Raw genomic sequence first — 19499 nt, 5'->3', positions numbered from 1 at the left:
CACACTGTTCTTGAACGTTCTCCTTCATATGTTGTATAATATTCAATAATCTAAAATATTCTCCCTGTTCATGCCGTTGATTCAGACTCAGGTCCAAAGTAGCTTTACTGCAGTTGTACCAGTGCTGATGCCTTTGAGTTGACCCTCCACTTCCCATCAGTCTTCTCAAATTATTCTGGAGGCTTTTAAGACGAGCAGAGGACACACCACTGTCCTAAAATAAGGGCTGGATTAGAGCCTGTCCTGTGGACCACGGACACGCACAGAAACATCAGAACATGAGGAGGCCGAGTCAGTCCACGGATTAACATCACGTCACTGTGATGAGTTTTTAGAAACCTGAGCAGTAACCTGGTCCAGGTTCAGCAAGGAAACACTGCAGACAGAAGATACAAATAGAAATGTAGCTGTGGTTGAAATGTGCAATAACCAGCTAAACAGGCCTCCCACTGTCTCTACCTAACCTAAGGCAGACAGGAACTGAGACGGAAGCAGCGCTGCACGTGATATGACTGACGGGTTAATTACATCGGTCTGAAACGATCCTGCCCACCCCCCCTTCATTTGGTCGCATATGGACGTTACAAGGATGTTCTCTATGAAATACAACTGAAATCAGGCTAATTTAATATTAATGTGATTCATCAAAAAGTCAATATATAGTGTATTGTCCAAAAAAAAAAAAGAAAAAGTTTTTAAACTGGACACGTTCAGTTTTGGTGTCAAAGGTCAAGTTCATTGGCACTTGCAGTCAACATCTGGTACTTTCTAACAATATAAACTTAAAATATGCAAAAATATGCAGAATAGCTACCGTTAGCCTGCCTTCCATGGACAAGCAATGAAGCGAATACATTTAGACAGTAATCCCACAGTCACCACATGCCTTCTGATTGGGTCAACTCCTTAACAGGCCCAAAGTTTTATTACACACTTCTATAACCTAAGAATAGCTTAACCAGTTTGCACTGAAGTCCCTGTAGTTACTTAAGAATAAGGCTTAGTATGTAATAAGCCTGGAATCTTAAATGCAATGTGTCGGCTGTATGTTTTGCATAAATGTCAGCTTTGCTTCGCTTTTTCGATGCAGGACAACAAATAAAAATGAATTAAACTAACAATGACCAGGTAAAGTGTATACATGCTGTATATGTGCACTTGAGATAACTCTCAGATCTGTGGTCTGGGTTTATAGTACAGCAACAGCAAAACAGTGAGAGGCACGTTTTATAATTTTTGGATGCTGCGTGTCGTCAGGCTGGGCCTATGTGGAACTCTTTTTGGGTGTGGCTGGTGTTATTTTTCTTATATTTTTCAAATAATGCATAATGAATATCAAATTTGACTTAAAACTCCATTCCTAGTGTATACATTGTTTGAACTGCAGATATCCTTTTGAATACATTGATTTCCTCACTGTATATAATCATAAGCTATGGGAAGCTCTCGAAACACTGTCTCCATTATGAAATGTTATGTCATTCATGTCACAGTGTTATAAGAGGAAATACAGAATGGGCGACCAATTGATTTTCATATTCAGCGGCTACGCTATGTTGGACTGCTATTCATTTGGGTAGCTATAGATTGCTGAATGGGTTCAGGGGCGATCAGGGACAAAGTCATTCAAACTAACACTCTGTTTCAGTGCATTCAATATAGTATTGAAGGGGGAGAAGCAGATCCAATGCATACACGAATTCACTCACATTTTCTAAAGGCCTAATTTATTTAGTACCACACAAAAGGCAATTTAATCAAAGGGATCCAATAAAAAGGGTCTAATAAAAGCAACCGATTCATTAGTGACATATAACTGCTTTTTCATTTTATGCGTAAATAAGCATCTTTGCTTCCAAACGGTTTATTCACTCACACAGATACTCACGCACATAAATGCAAGTCACATCACCACAAACAAACAAACAAACAAACATATACGCAAGCTCCAGCTAACAATGGATGAGTGTGAATGACCTCTCAGTCTGACAGCCCAGGGCCATTCATAGACAGACGAATCTGGTTAAACAAGGCCTCTCTAATAGCCGTAATCGTCTGGGCCTTCATTAGAAAGGCCTACAAATGGGTATTTCCAGTATTTATCAGTAAACAAGTGATTTAATCAGTAGTAAAATAATCATATGTAACTTCACTCCATCCAATAGCAGCCACTAACAACAAATATCATGAAAACGTAAACGAATTAGAGATGCCACCGATCCGATTGCGAGTAAAAATAGCTCATTTAAGAGCTTTTGTTATTGAGAAGCTAGCAGAGCTGGACAAAGCCCCTGTCAGCTCACAGACATGTAGTGACACACAGATTAGACCACCAGACAGCTTAGGGCAATCCACACTGATGCCTTTTAATTGAGATCTTGAGCAAAACCACCAGTACGGGCGCCGTTCCATATGTAGCATACGCCACATATGTTATATGTTTGTGTGTGTGCAGACCGTGCAGGGCAGAATAAATAAAACAAACCAAATCTTGACAGCAGGGAAACGAGCACACAGAAAAAAAGGCTCTTCCTCTACTGGTTGCATGCCGTTTTAACAGAACTGGTTCAGTACCAGGGTACTGATACTGTTGTCGTAACAGGACCTCTGAAAAGGCAACTTCATATGAGAAAAAAGAGACATTCTTAACTTTTAAAGCAAATTTGTAACATGAGATTTGATTCCGAGTAAAGAAAATTTCTATTCGTCCATTTGTTAAGCAATGTTAGATGTAATAGAGGAGCTGGTGTTTTTAAATGGTGCAAAAAAAAAGTGCAGTGCAGCATTATAAAACGGATAGGTTCAGTCCTAAAATCTGATTGGCTGAGCCACAATATATGCACACCTATGACCGCCTCACAACTGAACTGTGTATTACTACACCATGGCACCCCTTGTGCCGTTAATGGAATAATCTTTGATTCTCATGCTGCTCGCATAAACCGCAGAGTATATTAATTATTAATAAAGTAAGAACCCATTTTTTGTTTAAACTGAGGGGCTGACAACTTATGTTCTTAACTAGAGCTAGGCTGGTCAGCTAGCTAACAGGCTAAAAGATAACAGCATAAACAGCTCCATCATTAATTTCACAGGCTTGAATTAAAGCACTTACGATATGATCCTGTGAAATGGCAGTATAAAAGTCACTTGAATGGATTATGCGCTTCAAATGTTTCAGTCAGAAGTCGCGTCAAACCCAGGCTGAATCCCAAATGGCTCTGTACTCCCTAAATAGTGTTCTAGCTATGAAAGTTTAGAAATTCTAGCCTCTACAGCCAAACAGTGCATCATTTATCGAGTGTGGATGTGTCTGAGTACCAAATGACTGTTTCTTAGCTGTATTTTGCTCTGTTGGGCTGCAGGATCCAGTATTTAAAGTCCTACGTAGTGCACTATGTAGGGAGCAGGGAGCTATTTGAGATTCAGCCCCAACACGAGAAGAGGGCGCCACTGGATTGGTGCTAAATAAGACTCGGTGGTAATTTGGTGACCAAAAAGTGTTTATAAAGTGAAAGTTTAACATTAAACAGCGCTGTGTTGTCATATGCTCACTGTTATATGACAAAAAGTTAAAAAAAATCATGAAATGACCGCAGAATACAGCGATAGGTCGACCAAACGTTCTCCTCATTCAGCGGTCCATGGTTGCTTGGCAACCATACCCTACTCTAAAGGAAGTACATTTCTTGGCGGAATACTTGTTTATGTCGATTATTATTAATAATAAATTCTTTTCAGAAAAATCGTGTATTTTTTGTTGGCTGCTGTTTTATAAAAGTAATAAGGCAATTGAAGCTGTGCGTTACTGTGATTTTATCACAGGGGAGAACATCCTTCCCATGATTAAATTGCAGTAATGTACGGCCTCTCGCAGCTTATTGCTTTAATAAAACATAAAAGGCCAATTTTATGGACTTAAAGTAAACTCTTTAAGTTTCTCTTAGGCTAAATTACAATGCCAGTGGTGTTTCACACGCAAATACCATGAAGAGATGAAGATGACCATAGCTAAAAAAAAAAAACAACATCAGGGATGCTGTCGACCAGTAAAGCTTCAGATCAGTGACACTGTGGGTCAGTTTCTCAGACTCAGATTAAGTGTAGACTAAAAAAGAACCTCCAAAGGTGATTTACTATCGGCACGGCAATTTATTCCAAGACCAGGCTTAATCCATGTCTGGGAAACTGTCCCTACGTCTCCCTGCTTTCATGAAGCAGATTTCATTCCATTAAACCATTCATAAGATGCAGGACAAGCTGTTTAGCAACACTGGCCTGAATGCTCATCTCTGGTGAAGTGAGCATTATAATGGTGCTGGGTGCTGGTGCTGCTTTGCTGGTTGGGAGGTGACCTGTTTTCAGGAGCTGTCAGCGAGAGAACACTGAGGTCATTGTTTTTGGTTGGTCTTTCTGGGATTCTGCAAATGACCTCCTCCTTTAAAGGGCTCCCCAGTTTGAGCCCCTGCTGCCCACAAAACATGCACACACCCACGACTGCTAACAGAGCCAAACAGACTCCATCGTTACCCTGTTTCCTGCTCCATGCACGCAAACCCTCTTAGATGCCTGCATAGAGACAAAAGCGAACATGGAACCAAGAGAGAACACTTGGAAAAGCTCTTGTGGCTGAATACAATCAAATCCATCCTCACAGCAATACTCCAACATCAGATTGACTTAGTTTTCCCAAGTAGTGTTTAAGCACATTCTGAAACACTTTTTTTCTAATCAGGTTTACATGTAAAGTTCTTAAGAAAACATGTTAATTTATATAAATTTTTGAGAGGCAGTGCATTTATTAGACAAAATCCACTAAGCTCAGTACTTACAGGAGAGGCTTCACTGTCCGTCAGTGAGAAAAGCGCTGCAGGTTTGGCTTGGATGCTAATCTTAGCAGCGGCAGAGGCAGCGCTGCGTCCGTTCAGTCATCCATCCTGGTGATTAGAGAAACCTCAGGCCATGCCAATGTGACGTGAAGGACCACATGCTAAGCCCTGCTGTCACTACTCAGCCAAACACTCTTACAACACTCCAGAGCCAATCTATAGGCCTCTCTAGTGTAGGGAACCGTATTAGGCCAGATGGATGTTTAGCAAATACACTTAACCTCCTATTGACCAGGGTATTTTTTGGTTTTTCCATCTGAATTTACGTGACTAAATCGTAAGGAAAATTATTCAGTAACTGCATGAAATAAATTTACATTTTTATTTTATTTATTTATTTTTTTGTAAAAGTTCCCCTCAAATTAAAAGATGTGTTTTATGATCACACATATCGCTATATGCTTACAATTTACTGCTGAAAGCCAAAAATCTTAGACGCTCTTTGTATTTTTTTATAAAATAATTTGTACAGAGCAGATCACTGAAGAGACGCCATCTGTTTATAGTTTATAGCCCAGATTTGTGGAAAAATTGGTCGACTTTCAGCAGACAAAAAAAATTGTGAGTTCAGCTTCTTTTATTATAAGGGTTTAAAATTACATTACCCATCTATTTTACTGGAAAGAAGACAGTTACAGCTCACATATGACCCCCACCTTTTGAATGTAGCTAATGAAATATGAAAGTTATGCAACCACCGGTGGTCTCAAGGATTTGAAAAGGTTAATCTAGTCTTGATTTGAATTGCAAAAACAATTGCCATTAATTTTTACATGTTTTTATTACTATGCCTTTAAAATTGACACATGCAAATGATCCCTGCCCTGTATAGTACCTTGTTCAAAAAAAAGTCAGAGCAAAAATGTATGAAACAAACTGTTACGTTCAGACTGAAATTCTCAGAGAACAACTTTACAGGCTCCTTTCAGAAGGCATGCAATGATACATTCCTTCCTGACAGTCAAGAACAGCACAAGGTTTAATCATTTTCCGACATTGTCCACTCCAGTAACTCTGCTACAGACTGTCTGCAGTAACAACACTCCACATAACTTCACTGGGAATGGGCGGGGCTAAAATGCTGCAGGCTGAATAGGCGGCCATAAGAAAATGCACTCATGGTTGTGACATCAAATCAACCATAGCTGCACTTTATCACTTAGGGAACGTATCGACCAGTGTTATCAAAGCCCAACAGAGCGTGATGTAATGTGAGTTAAAGCAGTGTCAACACTCAGAGTGAAAGTTGTCATTTCATGAGCTCAGCTGATCCGATCTGAGCCCGGTCCAGCTTTGTGGGTGCTGATGAGCGGCTGCCAAAAGCGTTCTCCAAGTGCTCTGTGATGATTTCATGTCAAGGCCTGAGCAGCGTAGCCCATGCCGGGCCCACCTGTGAACGGGAATGTAGGCATGTAGTCAGATTAGACTTCAGGCTTCTTTTCACACATACTAGCTCTGCTTGGCATGAGTGGCGCAACAGAGTCACTGCTACAGCTCGTACACGCTGACTCTTCATACACACTGCTGGTAATACACATCCTTTTAAAAATGGGCAGTGAAATCAGTGCTTATTCTTTCCTTAATACAAACATGATTTATACAAACACTGGCAGAAAATATGGAAAATATGCTACAATAATTAGTGTTATGTTTGTTGGTAGTCTATATACACAGCATACTTTCAAAAAAATTGTGAATATGAAGAACCCTTTAAAGTTTTATTGAACCTTTATGTAACAAAAGTGCTTCACCAATTTATGGGTCCTCCTTAGTGAAGTTCTTCTATGGTCTGCAGAACGTTGTTTTGGTCTAGCTGTACATTTATATTTTCTTTTTTAATATTTATTTGATAAATATTTTCTACACTTGATAAATATCAATTACAGGACTGTTTTAAAAATCATAGTTGGGGAAAAAATAGACTCGACATCTAAACACCAGACGCAGCGCTAATTCTGTGTGCTTGGTCTTCGTGCTCAAGTGTGAACAGCTTGAAATATACATCAGAACCGGCTGCTCATGTTGGCCTCGGACATCATTTCTCAAATATGTGAGGTCACTTACAGTCTGAGTTAATGTTACTGAGAAAGCAGAAGGAACCGTCGGACTCTCTGTGTAATGATAGCATTTAGCCTTGATTTAGCCTTTGGCATAGCAGCCTGCTAGCCGGGCCTGTGTGTCCATTAGCCCCGCCTGCGGTGCACCTCCATCGGTCAGCTGTATCACTCAGCAGAGGGGTCTCATGGCCCGTCGCTTCAACCGAACCACAAAATACACAGAGTCGCTGATGTGTAAACACCACATCTGTATACTGTTCAGTTCTGTTTTTAACAGTTTGGCACAATAAAGATATTTTACATTTACTTTATCTAATAAATATAATCCAACAAGTAAACGCCATCTAGCCAAGCTGAGTATGTTTTATTTGTGATGCAGAACATAGATCTTACCGAAATAAATATTTTAAAAATGTAATTGTATAAATATCACTTATACATGAGTTAAGTTAGATAGAGTTGGTATCGGTATCAGTACTTGGTATCGGCCGATACTAAAGGATCAGTTATTGGAATCGGAAGGGAAAAAAGTAGTATCGGTATGGAAAGTTAATTCTGTACAAAAGCATTATTTGACGAATTAATTTGTTAAAGCAGACCTGAAACTTAATATTGGACAGTTAATTACTTGATGATATTTTATATTGTTTTATATTTTCATTATACACACTCTAATTACAGCTACAATTGTCAGTAGGGGGCAGTCATGGGCTGGAGGTTAGGGAACCAGCCCTGTGATCGGAAGGTCGCCGGTTCGATCCCCTAAGCCGACAGTACGTGACTGAAGTGCCCTTGAGCAAGGCACCTGACCTCAACTGCTCTCCAGGCTGCCCACTGCTCTGGGCAAGTGTGCTCACTGCCCCCTAGTGTGTGCGCTCACTAGTGTGTATGTGGTGTTTTACTGCTCGGATGGGTTAAATGCAGAGGTGAAATTTCCCCGTTGTGGGACTAATAAGGGTCACTTAATTTAATGAATTAATTAATCTTAAGTGCATGGTAACCGGCACTGTGCTGTCAGGTTTTATTCTGCTATTTAAGTGATGGGCCGGTTCGGGTCAGTTTTGGGCCGAATTTTGGTATGCTGGGGTCCATTTTGGACCCAAAATGGGATGCAGTGTGTCGGGTCAGTCTTAGACAGAAAGTTTTCGGCTGTATTCGAGTTTGCATCAAAATAGCAATTAAAGCTTTCTTGAACACAAACCTGTTAAAATGAACATCAAAAAGCAAGACTTTCTGCGTCGCTCATGCCACACAGAGGAGGCGCGTGTGAAAGAGGCCTCGGGCCTCCATCAATTCAGGCCTGCACAGGCCGCTACAGGCTACATGACTCACTGCCTTTTCATTAGCAATGCATCAGATGAATATACAGCACCAGCGTCTACAGCCTGTTTACAGCCAGTGGAAATCAATGCCCACAACAGCATGGCGTGGGAATCTGATTAGGCTTTGAGTACCTGTATTCCACTCAATCATCATATCTCTCGCTCTCTCTCTCTCCCGGCTAGACTGCGGCAGCTCCAGCTCTGGCAGATATTGCAGGGCTTCTAACCTGGCTGTTCTAAAATGGAGGATACACAAGAGACCCTCAGTGGTCTACACTGAGATTTAAGCGCTTTTCCAACAGATTTATTCAACATGACCACTTCACTCAGACAGCCGACCGAGTGAGGGTGCACTCCAAGCTCATCTGAGAGCAAAATCTGCGACGCGAGGACAAAGACGATTCACGTTCAAATGTCAATGCATTCATAGTCAGCGCTCAAGAGGAGGCTGAAGAACTGTATGTTCAATGGCTGTCATGTTGTAATTAGGCTCTTCTGTCAGGACACACATAAAAGGGTTTTCCATTTAGCCTCTCTATGCACTGGAAACAGACGGCGCTGCGCAAAAGTCTTAGGTCACCTGAGAAAACGGTTAAACTATTTATATGTAAAGCAAGTGCTTTTACAAGTGCTGTAACACTAGAATAAATACAAATGGTTACACATTCATGGCCTTATCTGAAACTGCACTGCCTTTGGCTCCTCTGTTCTCTGAGTTTGCAACAAATCTTGATCCAGATTTCAATTCCAAATCAATCAAATCGCATGGCTAAAAGAGGTTTTTAATCACTTAATTAATGATGGTGAATTTAGTCTTTTGGTCACATGGGACCGAAACCTGGTCAGACAATGGCTTGTATTTACAGTAAGTGATGTATCTAGAGCTTTCGGAAAGCCTTGAATGATGTTCCTCACAAAACTGGTCCCAACTACTGAAAATAAAAACCTGGTTGGTTAATTCATCTGTCCGTTCTGTATTATGGTGGTAGTTAATCTAACATGTGAGGCCTTCAAGGCTGGTTCATTGGTAGAGGTATAAGGATGGGAAGATAGTGCGGGCTCATTGGTCCCCTACCATTATACCTTATGGGGAAGGGGAGACAGGGCTAGTTCATTAATAGGGGTGTGGGAAGAAAGGGCTGGTTCATTGGTAGGGGTATGAGGATGGGGAGACAGGGCTGGTTCATTAATAGGGGTGTGGGAAGACAGGGCTGGTTCATTGGTAGGGGTATGAGGATGGGGAGACAGGGCTGGTTCATTGGTAGGGGCATAGGGATGGGGAGACAGGGCTGGTTCATTGGTAGGTGTGTGGGGATGGGAGACAGGGCTGGTTCATTGGTAGGGGTATGGGGATGGGAGACAGGGCTGGTTAATTGGTAGGGGTATGGGGATGGGAGACAGGGCTGGTTAATTGGTAGGGGTATGGGGATGGGAGACAGGGCTGGTTAATTGGTAGGGGTATGGGGGACAGGGCTGGTTCATTGGTAGGGGTATGGGGACAGGGCTAGGTCATTGGTAGGGGTATGGGGGGACAGGAATAGGTCAATGGTAGGGGTATGGGGACAGGGCTGGTTCATTAGTAGGTGTATGGGGATGGGGACAGGACTAGGTCATTGGTAGGGGTATGGGGACAGGGCTGGTTCATTGGTTGGGGTATTGGGGACAGGACTAGGTCATTGGTAGAGGTATGGGGACAGGGCTGGGTCATTGGTTGGGGTATTGGGGACAGGACTAGGTCATTGGTAGGGGTATGGGGACAGGGCTGGGTCATTGGTAGGGGTATTGCGGACAGGACTAGGTCACTGGTAGGGGTATGAGGACGGGGCTGGTTCATTGGTAGGGGTATGGGGGACAGGGTTGGTTCATTGGTAGGGGTAAGGGGGACAGGGCTGGGTCATTGGTAGAGGTATTGGGGACAGGGCTAGGTCATTGCTAGGGGTATGGGGATGGGCTGGGTCATTGGTAGGGTTATGGGGGACAGGGCTGGTTCATTGGTTGGGGTATTGGGGACAGGACTTGGTAATTGGTAGGGGTATTGCGGACAGGACTAGGTCATTGGTAGGGGTATGGAGACAGGGCTGGTTCATTGGTAGGGGTATGGAGACAGGGCTGGTTCATTGGTAGGGGTATTGGGGACAGGGCTGGTTCATTGGTAGGGGTATGGGGGACAGGGCTGGGTCATTGGTAGGGGTATTGGAGACAGGGCTGGGTCATTGGTAGGGGTATGGGGGACAGGGTTGGTTCATTGGTAGGGGTATTGGGGACAGGGCTGGGTCATTGGTAGGGGTATTGGGGACAGGGCTAGGTCATTGCTAGGGGTATGGGGACGGGCTGGGTCATTGGTAGGGTTATGGGGGACAGGGCTGGTTCATTGGTAGGGGTATGGGGGACAGGGCTGGGTCATTGGTAGGGGTATTGGAGACAGGGCTGGGTCATTGGTAGGGGTATGGGGACAGGGCTGGGTCATTGGTAGGGGAATGGGGGACAGGGCTAGGTCATTGGTAGGGGTATGGGGACAGGGCTGGGTCACTGGTAGGGGTATGGGGACAGGGCTGGTTCATTGGTAAGGGTATGGGGGACAGGGCTGGGTCACTGGTAGGGGTATGGGGACAGGGCTAGGTCATTGGTAGGGGTATTGGAGACAGGGCTGGGTCACTGGTAGGGGTATGGGGGACAGGGCTGGGTCATTGGTAGGGGTATGGGGGACAGGGCTGGTTCATTGGTAGGGGTATTGGGGACAGGGCTAGGTCATTGGTAGGGGTATTGGGGACAGGGCTGGGTCATTGGTAGGGGTATGGGGGACAGGGCTAGGTCATTGGTAGGGGTATTGGGGACAGGGCTAGGTCATTGGTAGGGGTATGGGGACAGGGCTAGGTCATTGGTAGGGGTATTGGGGACAGGGCTGGGTCATTGGTAGGGGTATGGGGACAGGGCTAGGTCATTGGTAGGGGTATTGGGGACAGGGCTAGGTCATTGGTAGGGGTATTGGGGACAGGGCTGGGTCATTGGTAGGGGTATGGGGGACAGGGCTGGGTCATTGGTAGGGGTATGGGGGACAGGGCTGGGTCATTGGTAGGGGTATGGGGATGAAGAACTCTAAGCCTGAAGCTGATCTGTTGGGCTTGCTACCAGCCAGGAACAAATGATTTAGAGTTGTGATGCGTTAATTTCTCTGAGTTAATTCTATAAGGACTCTTATTGTGAAGGCAGACTAACTGCTTTGCTCTGTGTTTACGGCTGTACAATGGGAGGAACCAGTCAGACGGAGGTGAGATGAAGTGAGAGAGTGAGGCGTGAGCTGAGTCAGAGGTAGCCGTTAGCCTTGCTCATTTGTACGCTGTGGCTCTGGCCGATACAGCCTTTAATAAAGCTCACGAATCATGCAGTAGACTGTGCCTCCTTTAATAGCGTAGAAGGTTACAGTGTGAACAGATGGCTAAAAGTTTGTCTTCATTGATTAAATGTTGGTTAAAAAGGCAATACAGAGGCTCTCTGGATGTTTACTTTATAATTACATTACATTATAAATAAAATATTCTATTAACGATGATAGGTTAATGATTTAATATTGAAAAAAACACCAAATGTTCTAATAATTTTTTCAGACCCGTCAGTCACAGGCCCTTACAATCATCCTACCCCTGCCCCTCCCCAAACCGGCACAAGCAATCTGTGCTCTGTTATGATTAATACTGCCTTTTTTCAGTAAAATAAAAACATGTTTTCCATTATAAATCAGCTGTTATATTCAAAATCATTACAAATAGATGTACAGCACTTTTCCAGACCGTCAAGGTAAATAAGAAGTAGTTCTTAATGACTTACCTGGTTAAATAAAGGTTAAATAAAAAATAAAAAAAAAAACATGAAAATAAATGGAATGAAAGTCTTAAAATAGAATTTTCTAAGAACAGAAATTCTTTGAATATTATTTCCAAATATATATATATAATAAATAAACCGTTCAGTCGAGACTGAAGAGTTGTGCTGAAATGGAGGATGACTCAGCTTTGTGTTTAGCTGTTATGCAGCGTGTGCATCTGTTTGTTTATGGGGGGGTGGTGGGCGTTGGGGGGGGGTACCACTGCTTTAAAATTTTGCTGTTTTGGCCTGCTGGTTTCTCTGATGTGTCAACACACCTGCCGGATCAAAGCGCCGACGTTCAGATAACAGCTCCTTTATCTGACAAGACCCATTCAGTGCACAATGCAACAAAACAACAGTGTCGTTTGTGATAAGACGCAGGAGTTCATGCTTTGGCACTTACGACATGGGAACTGCGCAGACATCAGTCATCTCAGGCTGGCAGAGAGCTGCACTGAGCCGTTTTTCTTTGCATGCTGCTGCTGACTTGTGAAGAACCTGCTGCTGCAACACTGCACGCTTCTACCAGCAATGCAGGGATGCATACTGTGATAATATGGATGAGATGATATGGGAATATGGGAGGCCACCATGACTGCACAGATTTGGACAAAGCCAGCTCATGTCAGCTCATGTCATGTTCATGTACATCATGGTTTGCCCAGAAAACTAAAAGCATCTGCTGATTCACTAAAATTCCTCAAATGAGTTTAAAACAGCCCAATGCATGGTAACAGAGAGGTAAAGACATAAGAGGAGACAGACTGGGCGGGTGGGCGTCTGAACGAAATTAAAATATGCAGAAGTTACCGGCAAAAAGACAGAGAGGCGCGTTTAAGAGCACGTCCAGCAGAGGGCGCCAGAGAAACGCGCGCTCAAGCAGCGCTGTTTTACATTGTGCAGCAATAAAACGTTATAGAGAAGATATTTACATATTCTATTGATGTTTTGCAGAACAGTTAACGGGAACAGGTTCAGTCAAAGGAGCTCTAAGAGGGGAGAAAGAAAGCTGGGTGTTAAATGATTCAAAACGCTGAATAAATGTGACAAAAATGAAATGGGGTTTGCCAGAATGAAGCCAAAAATCCCTCCTAGGAAACTGTGGTCAGTGTTTCAGCATCACCAATGCAGATCTGTCTCTCTCTCTCTCGCACACACAGACAGACACACACACACACACCACACACAGACGTACACACCCTCCCTTGCCGGCTCTGCAACAAGCACATAACACACAACAAAACGAGCTCCAGAATGAGCAGAAGTCACATTATCTAGGTTTTCTTGCCTTAAACAGAAAGATTAGCTGAAAACAGGCAGAACATCAAACCTCAAAGAATCAGTATTCACTGTGATCCACCTCTATGTCCTCTAAACTCACCAGCTCATCCAAAAAAGTCCTGCTAAAACCTGCCTACAGCATGAAAAGCTGAATAAATCTGCTATTCCTGGCAGGAGCAGATATTCTGGGTTATTCTGGTCAGACAGAGGACGCAGAGGAACAATGCGTCCCTGCCGGGATTAACCGGCACACTTACAGCTTTACAAGCGTGGATTAGTGAGGAGAAAGACCCAGAATGTCGAGCGGCTCCTCTGAATCTACACTCGCACTAAAGCAGCTCCAGAACCGCCTCATCCCGCCTGAGAGCCGCGGCTTCTGCGTTTTTCTGAGAGAAAGGCTGAGATCTTCGCTCTTACCTGCTCGGTGCGCTCACTCACTGCAGACTGGCTCACAGCGCAGAGGCACGAGGGCGGGGCGACGCAACATCTAAGCCACGCCCGCTTGGCGGAATCTGTTTGCATAAACCCCGCCCCTCTGTCCGTCTACCGTAAATAACCGCGTAGGAGCTCATTGTCATCTGGTAAGATACAAACGGGGTACAAAACGCCTAAAACGCGTACTCGACATCTTTAATGACTCTGATTTTAACAGGAAGTCCATTCTCGTCCTGTAGAGGAGAAAAATAGCCTCTTTTTTCCCCCCCGTTCTCTTTTTGGCTATGTCAAAAAAATGACTTACTTTCTCAAAACATTGACTTTACATCTCGAGAAAAAGACTGCAAAATAACAGAGCCCTGCTGCTGACATATCGTATAAATAAGAATAATGCGTGGCCACGCCGTATTAACGCATGAGAATGAGATCCTAATGCATGACCACGAGTTAGTAAGGCATGGGAATGAGATCATGCCTTATTAAGCTCTCGTGAAGGATTAATCATCTCATTCCCACGCCTAACTAAGTCTTGGCCACGCATTAGGATCTTGTCCCCATGCCTTACTAAGTCGTGGGTCCGGCTTAATTATCTCGTTCCCACGCCTTACTAAGTCATGGTCACAGATTAAGATCTCGTCCCCATGGCCTCGACTGAATTATGTCATTCCCACGCCTTACTAGGTTGTGGCCACATATTAGGATATCTTCCCCATACCTTACTACGTCATGGCTCCAACTTAATCATCTTGTTCCCACACCTTACTAAGTCATGGCCAGACATTAGGATCTCGTCCCCATGCTTTACTAAGTCATGGTCCTGACTTAATTATCTCATTCTCACACGTTACTAAGTCGTGGCCACTCATTATTTTTATTTATACAGGATGTCACCATCAGAGCTCTGTACAAAATAAATACTTATAAGTAAGAATTATTTTTGATGTAATTCATTTTTTTTATTCAAAATTTCAAGAACTAAAGCAAGGATTTTGATACAGCAAGTCAAATGTTCACAAAGTAGTTCAGAATATTGGGGACGTGAGTGATTATTTCAAGATATTAAGGCAAAATCTTGAGAACCCATGACATTAAGAGAAAGCAAGTCGAAATTTTAAGAACAATAATAATTTTGAAATACTAAATCAAAAATTTGACATTGTTGCTGGAAATTAGTACAAAAAAAAGATTCTCTTCTCTACCTGAGAGAAACTGACTTCCATACAACTGTAACTGTATCAAGCACTACACAGCAAAAAATATAATCCATTTTTTTATCATTTGATTGGCTGAATAGGATCTCAAGGTGGTCAAATACATTATACATCCTCACACTCCTTCTAATAAAAGGTCTCAGCTACTTTAATGTGCATCCATTACTGATACAGGTGTTCAGCTGTGCACACACAACCTGTAAAATCTCCATAGAAAAGCACTGATCAACCGAATGGGACACTCTTGAGCAGCCACACATGAGCCAAAGGTCACCATGTCCAAAAACATGCGCTAGAGGGGTCCAAAGCCCCCCAGCATTGGGAACTGCGTTCTCTGGAGTGATGGAGCTCCATCCAGTTCCTCTGGGATCCAGAACGTATCATCTAAATCAGTAGCTGACCTCACTAATGCTCAATCAAATGCTCACAGCAATGTTCCAACATCTAGTGTAAAGCCTTCCCAGAAGAGTAGAGGCTGTTACTGCAGCAAAGGAGGACAAGTTTCCCATTAATACCCTTCATTTTAAAAGAAATGCTGGATGTCTACAAACTTTTGGACACATAATGTATGTAGGCCAGATGTGATGCACTCGATCTGAAACACTATAACTTTAATGTGAGTAGGTGGAGCTAAACTGCTATAGGCTGAATTCAAAAGTGGCCAGTTTTGCAGTTTAGTTTCCGTATACGAACTTGAGAACGAACAGTCGACTTAACCATGTTTTCATCCTACATTAAACTCCTTTACTTAAAAAAAAGGATGAGAAAAATTCAGGTCTCTATGATCACGTAGTCCATTTTGCAGGGAACTATTAGGCTGACCGGTGAATATTGTTGGGTCATTCTAATCTAAATAATTGCTGGTTTATGTTGCAGTTGACTTCAAGATAAACTGCACAGTTTAACCAAAGTCACAGTGTTAGACAATTATAGTGGCTTTAATGTTACTGTGTCCTTTTATTCATAGTGGAGTGGCTTAAAAGCACAAAAAAATCAAGTACAAATCCTCAAATGGTACTTAAGTAGAGGAGTGGATACCCCTGCAGTGTTGATCCGGTGTAATGTGTTTCTCACGCTCGCGCTGAATGCTGAACAGCTGCTGGCCTCCCAGACTCACGAACGCCCCACCAAAACATCACCCACACTCAGAAGATGCTGAAAACCACTTGTGTATTGTCTCTTGAAGACACTCGCTCTTTAAATAACTCCAGCACTCCCACCACACAGCACTGAGACCGTGTTTCATCGTCTGTTTTTCACTGAACAGCCTAAAGAAAGTGGAGCCTGTTGTCTAAAGTTGCCTGGCCTAATCACTGTTCCTTACATTGGAACAGAAATGGACTCTAATCACTGTTCTTTATACTGAAGTGCTATATATGGACACTTTATAGAGAACTGAAATGGTCACCTAATCACTGTTCTTTAAATTTTGCACTATATATACACTCAGGAAGAAAGTGTGCTGTACAGATACTTTTTAGTCCCTCCAGGCACAAACAATGTAAATGCGCCCTTAAAAGGTACAAAGAAGCGTAGAAAAAGCAAACATTAGGTCCAATTACACACCTTAACTAAGTTATAGGTCTATTCCTATTCTGTGGAGAGAAAAATTGGTCTCCCCCCCAATTCTCTTTTTCTGATATAATAATATCTAATTTTGTAAAAATCGTGGCCAGGATATGTCAAAAAATGAATTACCTTCCCAAAACATTGAGTGTGTTTACATGCACTCAATAATCCGATCATAATCGAATTTCTGCAGTTAGCAGATTATTCAAATGGTCATGTAAACACCATACTCCGATCTAGAAACCCTATTAAGAAATCTGATAGAGAGAGCTGGATTCTAGCTCAGTAATCAGATTTCTCAGTGCATGTAAACTCTTACTCTGATTTCTTTCGGAGTTCTCAGTCTGCGCGCGCGCGAAAACTGAGAAACCCAAGAGATTGCAGTACCCGAAAGACCCATTTTCTGCAAATCTGTCAAAATAAATAATTATAAAAAAGAATGGTTTTTGATGGTTTTTTTTTTTTCATTTTCATTCAAAATTTCAAGAAATGAAGCTATTATTTTGATACAGCAAGACAAAATTTCTAGAAGTAGTTCAGGAAATATTTTACACAAACAATGTAAATTTGCCCTTAAAGGCCCTTAAAGCAAACATAAGGCCGAATTAAACACCTTAACTGAGTTATAAAAGTACACTACATTCACTCTCCCAGGGTAAAAGGACATATTTTTACCTTTTCATAGCTTCACTGTTTTTAAATAGGAAACTAAAGTAAAGGACAGGGTGTGTGGAGACAATGCAACTTTAAAAATAAACCCAACAGAATACGGTACAATTATGTTCCCCAACTAAGGGCACTCCTTCAAGGGTACCACCCCAGTGTCAGTTTAGCACCTGTTTTCTGAGAGTGCTGGACACTCAGAGAAGAGAAATGATGCTCCAATCACTGTTGCCTTCATTATAAAACCCCATATGGAGCACAAAATAAAGATCTAAGGAAAATATTAGGTGACAAACATAAATCAGGGCTGTCTATATGACTGTCCATCAACAAGAGAGCCAGACTGACAGCAAATCAACGTGATGCATGCAAACCCTCCCATGTTATTTTTTCCTCTTTCTTCATTTTCTAGATGATGTATGTTTATATTTTCAGGTACAGTGGTGCGATGTTTAAAAAAAAAAAGCCGCTGCATGACATTCAAGTTTTATTTTATGTTTAAGTCACATCTTCTTCTGTGAGTTTATTGGCTGGTTGCAAAGCAGAAATCCGATTACTGCCTGAGTGATGTAGACCTGGAGTTTCCCCTTTATCTGATTACCCAAATGCATAAAATAGTGTTGATCAGATTACTGACAAAATCTGATTTTCTGCAGTTATCAAGACTATTAAGTGCAATATGTAAATGCACTCAATGATCATTTCTTGCCAGACATGTTTTATGGGTGTGCAGTGCCACACGGCATGGATATAACTATCTGTGGTATTCAGTGAACAGAATTCAGAGCTGGTAAATCCTGTTTTGAAAGTCTTTTGTCCAGTGCAATGTATTCTGTGGACAAGATACATAGATTATCCTATGTTAATTGATGTAGTAGCCTTTTGTAACACGTGTGTGTGGCAATCAGTGCAGCATCACACATAAAGTTTAGTTTTATGTTGATTTTTTTTTTTGCCATTTTAGAAGCACGTTGTACAAAACAGTGGGTTTACTGGGACATGGTGATTGGTTGGTGGGACACTGCCCCCTTGATGCCAGGTCTGTTATGGGGAACAGAAATGGTCCCTAATCACATCTTTGACTCTACAATTGACAATCATGGGGAAATCACTGAAAAATCAGGAGTAGTATTATAAAACACTACTGCATGAGAACAGAATTTGTGACTGAACTTGTACACTAATGTTACACACTTTTACACATCGCTCAACTGCATACAACCTAAGGCATTCTGGGTATTCCACGTTTGCTAAGGTACTTAATTTATACCCTACTTGTTCTAGAGCATTATAAGATAGAGTGCACTGGATGTTTTTGGACGCCACTGCAAACTCCAACACACACCAATCAGGCACAACATTATGACCACCTCCTTGTTTCTGCGCTCATTGTCCATTTTATCAGCTCCACTTACTATATAGGTGCACTTTGTAGTTCTACAGTTACAGACTGTAGTCCATCTGTTTCTCTGCATACTTTGTTAGCCCCTTTTTACCCTGTTCTTCAGTGGTCAGGACCCCCATGGACCCTCACAGAGCAGGTACTATTTGGGTGGTGGATCATTCTCAGCACTGCAGTGACACTGACATGGTGGTGGTGTGTTAGTGTGTGCTGTGCTGGTCTGAGTGGATCAGACACAGCAGTGCTGCTGGAGTTTTAAACACTGTGTCCACTCACTGTCCACTCTATTAGACACTCCTACCTTGTCAGTCCACCTTGTAGATGTAAAGTCAGAGACGATAGCTCATCTGCTGCTGCACAGTTTGTGTTGGTCATCCTCTAGTCCTTCATCGGTGGTCACAGGACGCTGCCCACAGGACACTGTTGGCTGGATATTTTTGGTTGGTGGACCATTCTTAGTCCAGCAGCGTCACTGAGGTGTTTAAAAACTCCAGCAGCACTGCTGTGTCTGATCCACTCAGACCAGCGCAACACACACTAACACACCACCACCACGTCACACTTGGTCACCATTTCTCTACACCTTAACTGAGAGTCATACTTCTGTGAGAAGTTCTATTCCACAGCAGCACCATGAAACTGAACTGAGGTGATATAAAGAAGAGTCTCATGAACTTTCCCAGTTTTAAACCTGGCATTACAACCAAAGCTGGCTGGAGACAGTCGCGTTACCATAGATACAAAGCTGAAGTGGGGGGTAAAGTGAGGGCGGCAGGTGTGAAGAGCCGCTCTTTCTGTCCCTAAAT

General features: G+C 42.7%; 1 protein-coding gene across 1 annotated transcript in view; it reads right to left on the bottom strand.

Moving 5' to 3' along the window:
- map2 (microtubule-associated protein 2) overlaps positions 1 to 13785 on the bottom strand; it is a 222915-nt gene extending 209130 nt beyond the window's left edge. Inside the window, exon 1 of the mRNA XM_036577613.1 lies at positions 13671 to 13785. The gene's annotated coding sequence lies outside the window, so the exon portion shown is untranslated. The remainder of the gene's footprint in view (positions 1 to 13670) is intronic.
- Between the last annotated feature and the right edge of the window lie 5714 nt (positions 13786 to 19499).

The sequence above is a fragment of the Colossoma macropomum genome, unplaced genomic scaffold, assembly GCF_904425465.1.
Source record: "Colossoma macropomum unplaced genomic scaffold, Colossoma_macropomum, whole genome shotgun sequence".
Lineage (NCBI taxonomy): Eukaryota > Metazoa > Chordata > Actinopteri > Characiformes > Serrasalmidae > Colossoma > Colossoma macropomum.
The sequence above is the reverse complement of the archived record's forward strand: the minus strand, read 5'-3'. Positions and strand labels throughout refer to the sequence as shown.